Below are 12,811 nucleotides of genomic sequence, written 5' to 3'. Positions count from 1 at the left end.
TTAACCTAAATTATCCTAAGGACAAACACACACACCCGTGCCCGAGGGAGGACTCGAACCTCTGCCGGGACCACCCGCACAGTCCATGACTGCCGCGCCTCAGACCGCTCGGCTAATCCCGCGCGACGGTTATCGCAGGTGGATTTTGCTAGTGTGCCGATCGGCGTTAAAGCTGTCCCTAGATTGAGTTGCCATCGTGTTAAGTGAGCATTACTCTTGGCTGCCTGTCTCACCGCTTACGCAGCTGTAGGGACTTTTCTCAGGCCGATCTTTGGAGCACTGTCTGTGAATCACTCCTTTTTTTATTTCGTCTGATTGTGTCAATTGTTTAAAAATAATATTTGTTTAAATTATTCCTATTGCTTGCGGCCTTCAGCCGACAAATAATTTGAATTGTTCTTAATAAGGACTTTAGCCGTCAGTGTAGCTTGTGTTGCAGTCAATTTTCTTAAATGATTGTTTTTGAAAAATTATTTGCTTAAATAAAGTGTACGCGTTCACTGTGCAACCAACGGTAACTGATTAGGCCCCGCCCACACCTGTTCCTGCCTTCCCTAACCACCACGTTTCGGCAATGGTACACAGCACCAAAGATTGGACGATTCGGTTGTCTTGAGTCTGGGGACGCTGTCTGATACAGCCGTGCAGCCTACCGTCCATAGCCAATCACGGGCCGTACGTAAGTCATGCCTGTCTGCACACGAGGTGAATATTCTGTGGTGTTTGAACGGAGAACTTTGAGGAAACGCACAACCTGTAGCACAAGTACACAACTGATCCGTTGAAGACAGACGAATAATAAGTGTTAACAAGTCTCCCTGGCAATAAACGCCATCTAGGATACAAAGAACCAGACAGGTGCATAGATAACGGAAGTTGTTGGGTTCTCCCTGAAAAGGCTTCATTAATGTAAGGGGCGATCAAAAAGTTTTTGTTCGAAGGCCGTGCATTGCACAGTCGGTATGCTGATGAGCCACAACTAGCGTGAGCACTGAGGCAACCATCCCACCGGTGCAAACAGCTGAGCCGTGCGTGGCTCGTGTTCATGCCGTTTCTCGCTTGACACCTTCTCTCTATGGGACTGTCGCCTCGTTTCTTATTAGATTTACTGGAGTCACTAAGTTGCCCGTGAGTGGCAGCAGCAGCGCGTACTGATAAGAGCACTGTCGTACTATCTTTGAAGCGACCGTTAGTATTTCCGAGTCGTCGTGTGTCGGGGGTTCAGTCGGGACGCAGCGCCAGTGAGGTCCGAACAGCCGGTACTCGCCGACCGCTCGCGACACACATGCACTGTCTGATGGAAGGAGACTGGAGCGGGAACGACCTTTGGTTGGTCGTTCGGTCGGTCGTCTCATCGGGCGACGCGTATTTGGTCCTTTCACCATTTCTGGGCTCATCAGGTGGTCATCTTGCTGGACGGGGGTCGGTCCCTTCCTTGTGCAGAGATGTCGGGTGGCCAATGGGCAAGTGTTCCCTCTGCATGGTTGGGTCCGAGCCAGTGTGGCCGGGTCGCCGTGTCTCCGAGTTCCGAACGGACATAGTGTTGAGTCAGGATGGAGCTGCAGTGAGGTCCGGACAGCCAAGACTCGTCCGATTGTTGCTGAAACACATGACTTGTGTGGGGACCACCTTGGTTGGTCGTTCGGTCAGTCGTCTCAGCAGATGGCGTATATTTGGTCCTTTGACCATTTCTGGGCTCATCAGGTGGTCATCTTGCTGGACGGGGGTCGGTCCCTTCCTTGTGCAGAGATGTCGGGTGACCAATGGGCAAGTGTTCCCTCTGCATGGTTGGGTCCGATCCAGTGTGCCCTCTGCATGGTTGGGTCCGAGCCAGTGTGGCCGGGTCGCCATGTCTCAGAGTTCCGAACGGACATAGTGTTGAGTCAGGATGGAGCTGCAGTGAGGTCCGGACAGCCAAGACTCGTCCGACTGTTGCTGAAACACATGACTTGTGTGGGGACCACCTTGGTTGGTCGTTCGGTCGGTCGTCTCAGCAGACGGCGTATATTTGGTCCTTTGACCATTTCTGGGCTCATCAGGTGGTCATCTTGCTGGACGGGGGTCGGTCCCTTCCTTGTGCAGAGATGTCGGGTGACCAATGGGCAAGTGTTCCCTCTGCATGGTTGGGTCCGAGCCAGTGTTGCCGGGTCGCCGTGTCTCAGAGTTCCGAACGGACATAGTGTTGAGTCATGATGGAGCTGCAGTGAGGTCCGGACAGCCATGACTCGTCCGACTGTTGCTGACACACATGACTTGTGTGGGGACCACCTTGGTTGGTCGTTCGGTCGGTCGTCTCAGCAGACAGCGTATATTTGGTCCTTTGACCATTTCTGGGCTCATCAGGTGGTCATCTTGCTGGACGGGGGTCGGTCCCTTCCTTGTGCAGAGATGTCGGGTGACCAATGGGCAAGTGTTCCCTCTGCATGGTTGGGTCCGAGCCAGTGTGGCCGGGTCGCCGTGTCTCAGAGTTCCGAACGGACATAGTGTTGAGTCAGGATGGAGCTGCAGTGAGGTCCGGACAGCCAAGACTCGTCCGACTGTTGCTGAAACACATGACTTGTGTGGGGACCACCTTGGTTGGTCGTTCGGTCGGTCGTCTCAGCAGACGGCGTATATTTGGTCCTTTGACCATTTCTGGGCGCATCAGGTGGTCATCTTGCTGGACGGGGGTTGGTCCCTTCCTTGTGCAGAGATGTCGGGTGGCCAATGGGCAAGTGTTCCCTCTGCATGGTTGGGTCCGAGCCAGTGTTGCCGGGTTGCCGTATCTCAGAGTTCCGAACGGACATAGTGTTGAGTCATGATGGAGCTGCAGTGAGGTCCGGACAGCCAAGACTCGTCCGACTGTTGCTGACACACATGACTTGTGTGGGGACCACCTTGGTTGATCGTTCGGTCGGTCGTCTCAGCAGACAGTGTATATTTGGTCCTTTGACCATTTCTGGGCTCATCAGGTGGTCATCTTGCTGGACGGGGGTCGGTCCCTTCCTTGTGCAGAGATGTCGGGTGACCAATGGGCAAGTGTTCCCTCTGCATGGTTGGGTCCGAGCCAGTGTGGCCGGGTCGCCGTGTCTCAGAGTTCCGAACGGACATAGTGTTGAGTCAGGATGGAGCTGCAGTGAGGTCCGGACAGCCAAGACTCGTCCGACTGTTGCTGAAACACATGACTTGTGTGGGGACCACCTTGGTTGGTCGTTCGGTCGGTCGTCTCATCGGACGGCGTATATTTGGTCGCCGACCGCTTCGGGTTCTCTGTGTGTGTCGACTTGTCATTCGTCCTGGTTGTTCCACAGTGATTGCTTTTACGATTGTTCGAGTTCCTGTGGAAGTGTTTTTCGTGGAACTGTGTCTAGCTTGTCTAATTTCGACTGAGCAGTTATGTTAATGCTGTCTGTGTATTAAAGTAGGCAGTCGGTCGGTTGGGACGGTGCAGCGAGGAAGTCTCCGCGGCGAGGTCATTAGCGTAGTGTTCCACAGTGTGTTTTTCCTCCCCGTGTTGACGCTGTCCGTACCGCGTGTAGTTTGACAGCCTTTGGTGTTGTTCATATTTTTGAGTGGTTATTGTGCCTTGGATGTTTTTAGACGCCAATTTCGAAGACGTACTGCTGCTGGTGTCTTCGTCCTCGGCTGATGTTTTCCGTGGTCTTGCTGTTGGTCGGTGCAGTGGAATTGATCAGGTTGTTGGTCGGTCCTTCAGCCCTCCCTGGGTCGGGTTGCCATCTTATTAGTTAATCTTATTCTGGGCTGCCTATCTCACCTGACCTTACGTTAGATTTACCTCTTCAGGCCGACCCTGGGAACACTTCTGAGCACCATTGTTCTGTTGTTTTTGGATTGTGATTTTTATCTCAAATACAGTGCGAGGCCTTCAATCGCCTATTAATTTATTTTGTTTTTATTTTAAAATAAGCCTTCAGCCATCTTAAGTTAAATCTTTGAAGATTCTTGTTTGAACTACATTTTTTGAAAGAAGGAAAGGGGAATTTTGCTCTATTGCAAGTCCTTGCTATCCAGGCCTTAAGCCGTAAGTTGTTCTATGTTCAGTACGTGGCCTTCAGCCGAGCTTTTACGTCAAATATTTATAAGACCTTCAGCCGTCTTTAATTAAATTTTCAAAATTCACTTGTTTAAAACCTTTTTAAATTTTCTTCTCTATTGGAAATTGTTATTATCCAGGTCTTAAGCCTCAGTTCTTCTGTGTCCTGTGTGTGGCCTTCAGCCGAGTATATACGTAAGATTTTCTTTTTTAAGTAAGGCCTTCAGCCATGTGTATTCCTTAAAGAAATTGTAATAACTTGTGTTCGGACTTTCAGTTGTATTGTTTTCAATCCTTTTAAGAGCATGTGTGATTAATTTTTTTTTAGGAAAATAAAGTTTGTGTGTTTTGTGCAACTGACAGTAACTGATTTTGGCCCCTTTCCACAACCATAACCTGATCCTCTCTGTCCCGCGAAAGCAGATTTCCGTAATTCTAGGCTTTTTAATATTAATTACTGCATACGTTTATCGTATTATTTTCACAAATAGTGTTGGTATGAAAAATTCTCCTTCAGGTACAGCAGGAAATTAATGCGTGATAAAAATTCAGTGAGTGTGTCTCTCCTCAAGTTTTAATTTGCATCTAATATACAGACAGGAAAATAATCTAAACGCCGAGAAGGAGTTGCGCAACGTAAACGAAAGTTGGCAGGCCTGTTTCTACTGCTGAAAGATGACGTCTATTCAGATTTTGCACCAGTCGCTTAAGAGTGGCCCTATTAGCGCCACTATGAGGATGAAAGTCAGGTTTGCTTTAAATGCACGCTGTGAGGGTCGTGAGCGTTAGCTACTTCTACGGCGGCTCCGATCTAGGCGCCCTGTAGCCATGCAGTCCAGTGATCCCAAACCACTGCTGTTTGCGACTTCATTGGTGTCAAACGAGAGCTCGTTGGAGGGGAGGCTGACCGTCTGTTGTGTTTTCTGATGAAAGCTGCTCCTGGCTTGGTGCCACTGATGGCCGAGTGTTTGTTAGGAGGAGGCCAGTTGAGGCCTTGGAATCAACGTGTCTGAGTGCTAGACACACTGGACTAACACCTGGAGTTATGGTCTGGAGTGGGACGGCAGTAGCAGTCTCGTCAGTATCCCGCGCACCCTGACTTCAAATTGAACGTCCATCTGGTGATTCAGCCTGTTGGGCTGCCATACGTGAACTGAATTCCTGGGGATGTTTTCCAGCAGGATAGCGCTCGCCCACATACTACTGTTGTAACCCAACATACTCTACAGAGTGTCGATATGTCGCCTCGGCCAGCTCGATCACCAGATCTGTCTCCAATGGAACACACATGGGACATCATCAGACAACTCCAGCGTCATCCACAAACAGCATTAACCGTCCCTGTATTGGCCAATCAACTGCGACAGGCATGGAAATCCACCCCACGAACTGACATCTGGCTCTGATACAACACAATGGATACACGTTTGCATACTTGCATTCAACATTCTGGCGGTTACATGGATTAGTAATGTACCAGCTTTTCATATTTGCAATGATTTATCTCGCACTCACGTTAACCTGTGATCTTGCAATGTTAAACACTTAAATGTGTTACCTATGCAAATGCATTCCCGAAATTACTCTACTTTAATTATTTTTTGGCTTTGCGATTTTTTTATCCATCAGCGTATATGTCGGCCCAGCCCGTATGTGCATAGTCTATCTGCACAACAGATGCGTCATGAGAGTCCCGGACCGAGTAGGGATCAGCCTGTCGGCCACTAAGCAGAGACCAGGAGGCGTCACCTATACCACTAGAGGTCGCGGCGTACGAGGACTACTTGTTTGCGCATAGATGGGTGATCGGAAATAGCCTACACAGTATTCCACTGCAGGCAGCCCATTTAAATCCAGGCACAGACCACAGAAGGCAGTTTGACTGTACCTCACCTCGATCCCTCATCTCCACTATATCCAATCGAAAGTTCACAACCGCCTCTGACTCCTTAAAGTCTGCCTGGACATTGGGGTTAAACCCCTCTACGATCCTCCACACCTACAAGTCCTTGATCCATCCCATCCTCTTTTATGCCAGTCCTGGATATCTGCCCCCCCCTCCCCCCAGATTCTGTAAGTCGCTCTAGATCCTCAAACACCATGGACTCTGCCTCGCCTTCTGTATACACCTGCTGTCCCCCACGTGGATTCTCTATAACCTGATTCCTTTCCTCCATATGCTGCTTTTCCTCGCCGTCCTGATGCCCCCCAACACTGATTTCTCCTCTCGACCCCTGCCCACTGCCGCGCATTCATCATTGTCCCCCCTATCCTCCACCTTTACACCCTTCATCTCCTTTCCAGATGGTGCACTCTCTCCCTCCATTTATCCCTCTTGTCAACTCTGATCTCCGTCTTCCCCCCCCTACCTCTGTCCTTTTCCTAGGCTCCATCTCCCCTCCCCTTCCACCATGTTTTCCCCAACTACCATTTCTTTGTCTCCATTCGCTCCCCCGAGTCATTTTGCTTTCCCCTCCATCTTCCCCACTCTTTTCTCGCGTCCGCCCTGCCCCCCCCCCCACCTATTATGTGTCCCTCCATCGGCTGCCCCCTTTTTTTGCTTTCCCTCCTTTTCCCCCATCTGTCCAGTTTCCCCCCCCCCCCCCCCCTGTCCTCACTCCCACCTGCCTTTGTGTCTATAGTGCAGTGTTTATGTGAGTGTTCGGTGTTGTGCATCCCCTTTTCAAGTTTTGCGAACAGAAACCTGACTATCACCGCGTTTTTTTTTATTGTGCCTGTCAAATTAGTATGTGTAATAATCAGCATCACCAAACCTTTGTTTTTATATTTTCACCTCCGCAACTTTTCACCATGCTACAGCATTAAACAGTCATCGTTTTATCGCCTGTTTTTAGGGTTTGTTAACCACTCATTATGTTTTTAATTCTGTAGGCCGCAGAGCGGCATATTATGCTGCCGCCAGCCGCCCTCCGCCCGCCCCCCCCCCTCCTCTGTGGGGGAATCGAAATTCAACAAAGAAAAAAAAATAGAAGGCATTCTTCGCCGAGTAATCGGCTGGGCAGGAGCTGAGGGCAACCCACAACCAGGGTTTGCTTCGGTGCATCCAGGAAGACGTGTCGCAATCCACAGCCGTTACATCGCTGAGTCTTTCTCCCGGAACCATCACTACACTCCGAACCGTGACCAATCGACGTGTGGCCCACGGCGCTGTATCAACCAATAGGATTTGTAAATTATACGGGTTGTTGACTTTGGTAACACCAAAGTCTAAAACCTCCCACCTACTGTGGACATTGACCATTAGTGAGTGATGTCGAACTCCAGAAAATATAACTTATTTACCTTCTGAATTACGTTGACAGCCTTATTCAAGCTGGCTTAAGCCCTTTTGAACACCGGCCTCCCGCCAGACTAATTAGCGGAGGTATGAACTGTTGTTCTACTACAATTGGCCCTCTGGCAAGAGTGATTTTGTTGTCCGGTCATACAGCTAGAAATTATTTGCTATTGTTGTGATTCGGCCATCAGTCAGTTATTGTTTCTTATTTCGGCCTTCAGCCATGGTCAACACCACTAAAAAGGGGTTTGTGTTTACTGGTAGGAAACAAACTTAATTTCTTAACGGCCTGAGAATCGAAGTTGTCCTCTGACCTCGGCTATAGCAGCATCACACCTGTTATGTGCTAAAAAATGTGCTACAACGCATTATTAATACCGCACTAAAATTTCGCTTTGAATGTAAGGTGCAAACGACGTTAAATTTACGCCATTTCATATGAACAGGAAATCGCACAACCGCTACGTCATTTCTTTTCGAATACGAGCTGGTATGCAAATAATCGACTGCACATGCTCCGATATGAAGCTATCCCTTCCGTCCCCACAAGTGCAACCTTGCTCACAGAACCAGGTCAGTATTTTTCTTTGAAGCTGCATGTACGGTAGTGCATGTACAGAATATGTGGACGTTTTAAAAATATTACGAAAAGGAAGGTTGCCACTCACCATACAGCGGAGCTGCTGAGTCGCAGAAAGGTACAACGAAAAGACTGTCACAAATAAGGTTTCGGCCAGCAAGGCTTTCGTCAAGAATAGACGACACACACACACACACACACACACACACACACACACACACACACAAACACACACACACGGTCATGCAAACGCATTTCACACACATACGTGATTGCAGTCTCGGTTAACTGAAGTCCTGTGGCTTGTGCTAAGAGTATTGTAGGGAAATAGTACTCTTTGGACCTTGGAAGACAAGACATTCCATATTTGATGATAGTCCGGTTAGTCACATTTGAACAATTATTCTGTTAATTAACTTGTAATGTCAATTCGTAGTGCAATCATTCTCGCAACTAAATTTGTAAATGTTGCCTTACTTATTGAAGTCTGCAAACATACAGTCGGTTTATCGTGGCAGTGTCTTCAAATCAAGGTGCTTAGGTGGAGCCTGCACGCCCCGCCACTCACCAGAATTGCCACTCTGCACGAGAAAGCGGATTTCGTCCCTCCCAAGACGACTATACGCAACAACGCGTGGCGGCCCTTTGAGAAAGTGGACGTCCTGCGGTATACCGTCCAAGGGTTATGCCACGCTGGGACCGCACTTCCACGCCGCTGGCATCGACATCGGCTCCCGGAACCATCCTAGAGGAATCGGATTCCGACCATGGCTAACGATAGGTCTGGCACGCCCACCACGGATGCATCCTTTGGCCGCCACACCTCCAAAGTGTACTGTAGTAACGAAGTGTCACTGCCCTGTGGATAGATTTACTGCCTCACCAACACAGTTAGACCGCAAAAGACCGGTGATGCTGTATTGTAGCCGGCCGCGGTGGTCTAGTGGTTCTAGGCGCGCAGTCCGGAACCGCGGGACTGCTACGGTCGCAGGTTCGAATCCTGCCTCGGGCATGGATGTGTGTGATGTCCTTAGGTTAGTTAGGTTTAATTAGTTCTAAGTTCTAGGGGACTGATGACCACAGAAGTTAAGTCCCATAGTGCTCAGAGCCATTTGAACCATTTTTTGCTGTATTGTAACATATCACAAAAAAATTAAGTCTGCTGAAGAATTAACAAGTGCTGTAGAACAAAGCTCTTGAATTAAATCCTGATAACGCTTTGCGTGTACTCGTTACTGCACTACACAACACTCTTCTGGAACGTTGATCTCTTATTACTGAAACGATAAAAACTGTTTAGAGAAAGTTCCTGCAGAGAGATATGTACGACAGGAACAAATTACACATCTGTATCTGCAAACCGACAGACTCTTCTGCCCAAGTCTATCCTATTCCTGCACTCTAAAAATTTGGTAATCTTTCTACATTCGCTTCCCGAAAAGACACTGCAGTTACATGCTTCTGTACTACAAAAAAAAAGAGCTCCTAGAAAAATTGGTTCGAGAACAAAACATTACAACTGTTGGAATTACTGAAACCAAATGCATCGGCAGAGACATAAGCCTGCTCGATTATATATGTCACAGGCTAGACAAACCAAAACCAGACAGAGGAAGACGTTTCAAGGAGTGGTCGCCATCTTTCAAACAAAATAACTGGCAGCTATAAGATTTGAGGAAAATTTAGAAAACCGATCTTCTTTGCAGCCGTACATGTAACTCCCACAGAGGATATACAAATGGATCTCGTTGATTACATCTATACACTTGTCCCAGCAACCATCATAGGAGACCTTAATGATATATCCACTCCTCTTGGCGCCAAAATCAACAACATAAACCGCGATCTCCTCCTTGCAGGTCTAAAGTACAATCTGATTCACTTAGAAAGTAATTCACCTAATTTCGTCAATCACACTCCTAATTTCGTCAATCACACTGGAACCTCCATAGTTGATGACATTGTTTGCACACCGCAAATATCTAGTAACTATTGAAGTGGAAAGAGGTGATACCATTTCCAGCGACCATGTCCTCATCATCATAAAAACAGCGGCTATCACTCAGTCAAGAATGACAATCATAACAGGAAAACTTACATCGAATTCAAAAACCTTAATACAGAAAAATTCGGAGCAGAATTTTTAAGCAAAGAGGCCATCACGACAGCCATTAAAACTACAGAAGACCTTGACAACTATAACCAGCTAATCGTCCTAACGATAAAATCTATCACTAACAATGCATCAAAGAAAACAATCACAGAACATAAGGACAGGCTTCTACACATGTTCTTAACGGAATCAAAGAAATAAGAAAATTATATAAATTAAACGATAACCTAATGAAAGGACTAAAACTGAATGGAACCGTCTTAACAATCAAGTTAGATCAGAGATTCGCCAATTCAGAGCAAGTAGATGGGAACCTGAGTCACCAGTGCTTGACCCACATAACCAAACTCTCGTTTGGAATAAATTCAAGAAAAATCAGGTGCAAAACCGTCACCGAAGTACCGTGTTTACAAACAGATGACAACGTCACGGTGGACAAAAGAGAGAAGGCTGAAATATTCCGCTATTTACACGAAAAAACACACGATCATCCACAGGACCACAAATCTAACGACAACCAATAGGAAATTACTGCTAGGAAACTTCATTTATTTCTGTACAAAAGTAGCACACCAGAATATCAACCACTACTGAAACAAATAAAAGAATGTGAGACAGCCTCCGCTATATCAAGCAGCAAAAATAAAGCACCTGGAAATGACGGCATTGGACATCTCAAACAACTTCTACCACAGAGACTCGCTCAGACACTAAAACCTGGATTGATTGCAGCCTTAAATCAAAAAACTGTACCGTTCCAATGATAACATTGGCATATTAGAATGTTTCCAGAACCTGGAGAACCCAAAAAGAGCCCTAACTCGTACAAGCCTATCTCATTACTTTCAATAATTGGCAAAACCTATGAAGCAATGACTAATAACAGTTTTGCAGAAGACAGCAGCATCACAACACTTGAACAAGCTGGCTTCAGAAACAGCCGCAGTACCGCTGATACATTATGAAGACTGGCTAGCAAAGTAGCAGAAATTTGTAACTTAACAGGTACAATTGCTGCTCTCTTTCTGGACATAGAACGCGCCTTTGATAAGGTACGGCAGAGTAACTTCTTCACAAAATGCTAAAATACAACTTCGTACCCGAAATAATACAATTAATAGCTAACCTCTTTGGCAATGCAAAAGTAAAGTTGTGGATCAAAAATTGTCTTACTTCACAGCCAAAGTGGGAGTCCGTCAGGGTGCCGTCACCTCCCCATCGTTAATACGATATGTAGAGCTGACATCCCAAGAAGAAGGTGGGGGAATGAAGACATAGCAGTGACCGCAGATGACACTACCTACTGACGTCACGTACCCATCCTCAGCGCAATCAATGAACATGACAACAGCTACATCAGCAAACTTGAAAATTGGCTCACTAAATGGAGAATCCGACCAAATCCAACCAAAAGTCAACTTACCCCTTTTTGTCATAGAAATCTTACTAATCGCCAACGGCAGGACCCCCAAAAACTCAGCATTCGACTTTGTGACAAGAAAGTACTCCATAACCAGACGTAAAATAGGTTGGAATCTACACTACTGGCCATTAAAATTGCTACACCACGAAGATGACGTGCTACAGACGCGAAATTTAACCGACAGGAAGAAGATGCTGTGATATGCAAATGATAATCTTTTCAGAGCATTCACACAAGGTTGGCGCCGGTGGCGACTCCTACAACGTGCTGACATGAAGAAAGTTTCCAACCAATTTCTCATACACAAACTGTCGTTGACCTGCGTTGCCTGGTGAAACGTTGTTGTGATGCCTTTTGTAAGGAGGAGAAATGCATACCATCACGTTTCCGACTTAGATAAAGGTCTGATTGTAGCCAATCGCGATTGCGGTGTATCGTATCGCGACATTGCTGCTCACGTTCGTCGAGATCCAATGACTGTTAGCAGAATATGGAATCAGTGGGTTCAGGAGGGTAATACGGAACGCCGTGCTGGATCCCAACGGTCTCGTATCACTATCAGTCGAGATGACAGGCATCTTATCCGCATGGCTATAACTGATGGTGCAGCCACGTCTCGATCCCTGAGTCAACATATGGGGACGTTTGCCAGACAACAACCATCTGCACGAACAGTTTGACGACGTTCGCAGCAGCATGGACTATCAGTTCGGAGACCATGGCTGCGGTTACCCTTGACGCTGCATCACAGACAGGAGCGCCTGCGATGGTGTACTCAACGACGAACCGGGGTGCACGAATGGCAAAACGTCATTTTTTCGGATGAATCCAGGTTCTGTTTACAGCATCATGATGGTCGCATCGGTGTTTGGCGACATCGCGTTGAACGCACATTGCAAGCGTGTATTCGTCATCGCCATACTGGTGTATCACCCGGCGTGATGGTATGGGGTGCCGTTGGTTACACGTCTCGGTCACCTCTTGTTCGCACTGACGGCACTTTGAACAGTGGACATTCAGATGTGTTACGACCCCTGGCTGTACCCTTCATTCGATCGCTGCGAAACCCTACATTTCAGGAGGATAATGGACGACCGCATGTTGCAGGTACTGTACGGGCCTTTCTGGATAGAGAAAACGTTCGACTGCCGCCGTGGCCAGCACATTCTCTAGATCTCTCACCAATTGAAAACGTCTGGTCGAAGGTGGCCTAGCAACTGGCTCGTCGTAATACGCCAGTCACTACTGTTGATGAACTGTAGTATCGTGTTGAAGCAGCATGGGCAGCTGTACCTGTACACGCCATCCAAGCTCTGTTTGACTCAATGCCCAGGCGTATCAAGGCCGTTATTACGGCCAAAGGT

Source organism: Schistocerca cancellata, chromosome 10 (assembly GCF_023864275.1).
Source record: "Schistocerca cancellata isolate TAMUIC-IGC-003103 chromosome 10, iqSchCanc2.1, whole genome shotgun sequence".
Lineage (NCBI taxonomy): Eukaryota > Metazoa > Arthropoda > Insecta > Orthoptera > Acrididae > Schistocerca > Schistocerca cancellata.
The sequence above is the reverse complement of the archived record's forward strand: the minus strand, read 5'-3'. Positions refer to the sequence as shown.